A 3,714-nucleotide genomic window follows, 5' to 3' on the forward strand; every position below is an offset into this window, starting at 1 on the left:
GGAAAAATGTTTGATTTTAATTAGAGTTGGAGTGGTAATCCTGGGACTCAAACTACTGGTGTGGCTAACTCGAAAGTTGCCTGGAGTGAATGGGGAATAAGCGCTAGCAAGAAGGGAGTAGGACTCAGAACCGCCTATTGAAACACTTGAGCCCTGGCAATGGGGGACTCCTTTTTTCAAAAAAGCTAGTATTTGAGTGGACAATTATTTATTGCTAATGTGAAGCATATTTTGAGTTGTAAGCCTCTGTTCACCCCCCGGTGTCTACTTCACACTCGAGAAGGCTTGAACTGCTTGACCCCAGCTACCACAGAGAGTCTAGTGGTGAAGGGGAACTTGGCCTATTTGCTCAGGTTCCCCTGTACATCAGGAGCTAAAAGCCTACACCATCATGTTTGGGCCCAGCAGTTCCTGTTTTCCGTGTGACCCTCTGAACGGGTTTCTGACAAATGGTGGCAGACGGTGGAGCATCTAATGTTATGGAGCCTTGGATTCAGGAGTGGCATTGCCCATTTCCAATTTACGTCTAAAGTACACCAAGTCCAGTTTTTACATACAAAATGTTCACACATAGACAATGGAGAACACAGGGTTGGGACTAGAACTCAGAACCATGTCCGTTGATCAGAAGAAGGATTTATGTAGGTATAGTTCTCAGGGGTAAGGATAGAGAGGTCCTTACTAATTTCATTAAGTACCAGTTTGAGGCACATGGTGAAAAAGAGGAGGCTGTAGTTGACTCTGGGGAGTGAACCATGTTAGGAACCCAGGAGGAGGGTGCTGTGATTCAGGTGATGGGGGACCCTTAGGACAGATCTATTCGAGACTCATGCAGGATGTGTTCCCTAATGCATTTTCCAGAAGTTTCAGCAAGACACTCACCACCTGTAGTTTCTAGAATGTCACAGGTTTTTACACCACATCCAATTTTTAGGGTGCTCCTGTCACCAATTCCAGGAATAAATCCCCTGGGTGGTTGAGTCTAACAGAGAACCTGAGCTTGCAGCTAACCTTTCAGAAGGCAAAGTCCGAGGAAGAAGAGAAGGCCGGAGAGTTCAAGATGGATAAGCTAAGGCCAGGTCACCAGGAAAAAGAGGATAGGAGGCAGGAAACACAGGAGGAATGGGCCCAGGAAGAGAAAGTGCAAGAGAGAGAAGAAATAAAACTGAGAGAAAGAGAAACACAGTGAGTGGGCGCAGAAACAAAATAAAATAAAATGAGAGCTTGAGAGGGAAAGGGTAACCCTTAAAAGCGAGAGAAACGTGGGATGACAGCAATGATAACTCCATCTGGGATAAGTGACTCTGCATCCAGTTCAGGAAAGATTTTGGCCATTGTTCGAAGATATTTTGTGCATATATATGTAGAACAGATCTTGTGAATAAGTATCTTGGAACGGTTTGGAAGTTTTGAGGTCGTTTGTAAGGCACAGGCCTTGAATGAAGTGTCAAAGTTGCCTTAATGGGGCATATGCTATTGGAAGGGGCAGCCATCATTAGGAGAATGCATGTGGCAGACCAGATGATCTACGAGCTAATAAAGAAGGCTCTGTTTAGACAGTTTGGGATGAAGCCAGCTCAGTTCTTTCAGAGATTTTGGGGCTACAAGAGAGTGGATGGTGTTCATTTGGTGACTTGGATTCGTAGTGCATTGGATGCTTGAAATGAGTGTATGAGAGGAATGGAGGCCAAGTACTTTCCGTCCCTTAGCCAGTTGATGGTGACATAGTGACTAAAGGAGGACTGCTCTACCCCAGTTAGACAATACCTGATCTGACAGAGAGAAATGTAGAGAAGTCTGCTGTATTGGCTAACGAGTAGTTAGTTAACAGTGTTCACAAGGGGCTAGAACAGCATGGTTCTAAGCCAAAGGAAGAGAGGAACTCTCCACAGACTGGTTCCAAACCGGAGGGTACATCCCAGGTTAATTCCTATGGGATTCAAGGAGGGCCCAGGTGAAATGGGAATCATATTGGTGTGCCCGGTAAGGAGCATCATGAAAAGGGAGGACAAGTCCAAGGTGGTGACTTGCTAAAAGTCCCACCAGAAGGGATGGGATGCTTCAAATGGGATTGTCAGGCAAAAGACCCTGACCAAGCAGCACGCCGTGATAGCAGGCATGTTAAAAGGTGGGGGAAGGGACCTGTGAGGGCCCAGTTGCACTACACCTAGTAGCTATGCACATTTGGGAGAAGAACCCAGATGCTCAGGAACACAATCATCCTAACATGATGGGGTTTGTGCAGGAAGTTATTACCAATGGGAGGAAAGTGCCTGCCTTGAGGGGTACTGGAGACTTCCACTCTATGGTTGAGAGGAAGCACCTTAAGCCTGAGGAGATACTCCATAGATCCAAGGATACAGGTTTGGTAGCAAGTGGAGTGGGCATGGAGTATCCACTTGCCAGGGTTGAGATTGAGCTCAATCGCAAGGAGACCATGATTGATGTTTGCGTAAGAGAAAAGCAAGGTGCAGGATGTCTTCTGGGAAATGATTTGTTTGCCCCAGGCTTGGTTCCAGAACCATTTGCCTTTATGGATTGGACAACATCATTTGTGTTGATCAGAACACAGACTGCACATCAGTCTCAGAGTGTGACTGGGATCGTTCCCGGTTTGCAGGGACCAGGACAAGGTAGTTTGAATGAAAGGGCAGACTCTGGGAATAACGATGGAGGTCAGCCCCTCTGCTTCAGAGGGATGGGAGGATGGGGCTCCTGAAGCAGACCTGTTGCTGGAGTCTGGATCTTTACCAGAGCTGCAGGGTTTGCTACCTGTTGGGGGACCTACACAGAAGATTTCACCAGTTTATGCTGCTGTCATTTTACAAATCCCAGATTAATTTATATTTTTGGCTGTTGGAAAGTGATGCAAATCAATGCAAATCTGAAAATTGGTATTGCACATTGGTAAAGGTGTTTTGCACAAGAAAGTACCCATATCTCAGTGCATAAAGTGATTCACACTGCTTTGCATCAATTAGTCTCAAGTGGATGTTACTGGGCACACCATATACAGAACCCAAAGATTATGAAGCTGAGATTGACAAACCTGGATTTGCATCACAAAATACTACTTCTAGCAGGTATTACCAAAGGGTAACGTTTCCTTTTCCCATAGAAAGCTATGAATTGCATGTTAGCTAAAAAACACAGCACAAACTCATTGTTAGGGACCCATCTGTTTCAAAGCCAGATGCTGGTAGACAGTCACACACTCGCCTCAGTACCATGGTGCAAGGCTATGCATAACAAAAGGCTAAATAATTTGAGCGCCTGCACAGGGTGTGGCAACAGCAGCAGGCTAATTGCAGTAGAAATGGCTCTCTATTATTTCTGACTGTGCAAATGTGCTTCAAATTCTTTTTCTGTCTGGACTGAGAGAGAAATTATTATATGTGGCATATATTGTTATACAAACGCTCCTTCTCAGGAATGGCACCCAGGATCTGGAATGCACTCCCTCCCGAAACGAGGCTGATCTCCTCCACTGCATTTTTTAAGAAAGAAGTAAAAGCCATCCTAATGGCTAAATTCACTTGAACTCTATTTTGGTCCGATCTAAGACTTTACACCGACTCTTTATTAGCTGTTTATTTTATTATCTACTTGTATTATGCTTTTATCTGACTGCGATCTTATTGTGTTACTCACGTACTACCTATTACTATTACTGTAACAAAAGTCTGCTCAATCACCCTCTTGTTTCCTTTACCC

Source organism: Lissotriton helveticus, chromosome 3_1 (genome assembly GCF_964261635.1).
Source record: "Lissotriton helveticus chromosome 3_1, aLisHel1.1, whole genome shotgun sequence".
NCBI lineage: Eukaryota > Metazoa > Chordata > Amphibia > Caudata > Salamandridae > Lissotriton > Lissotriton helveticus.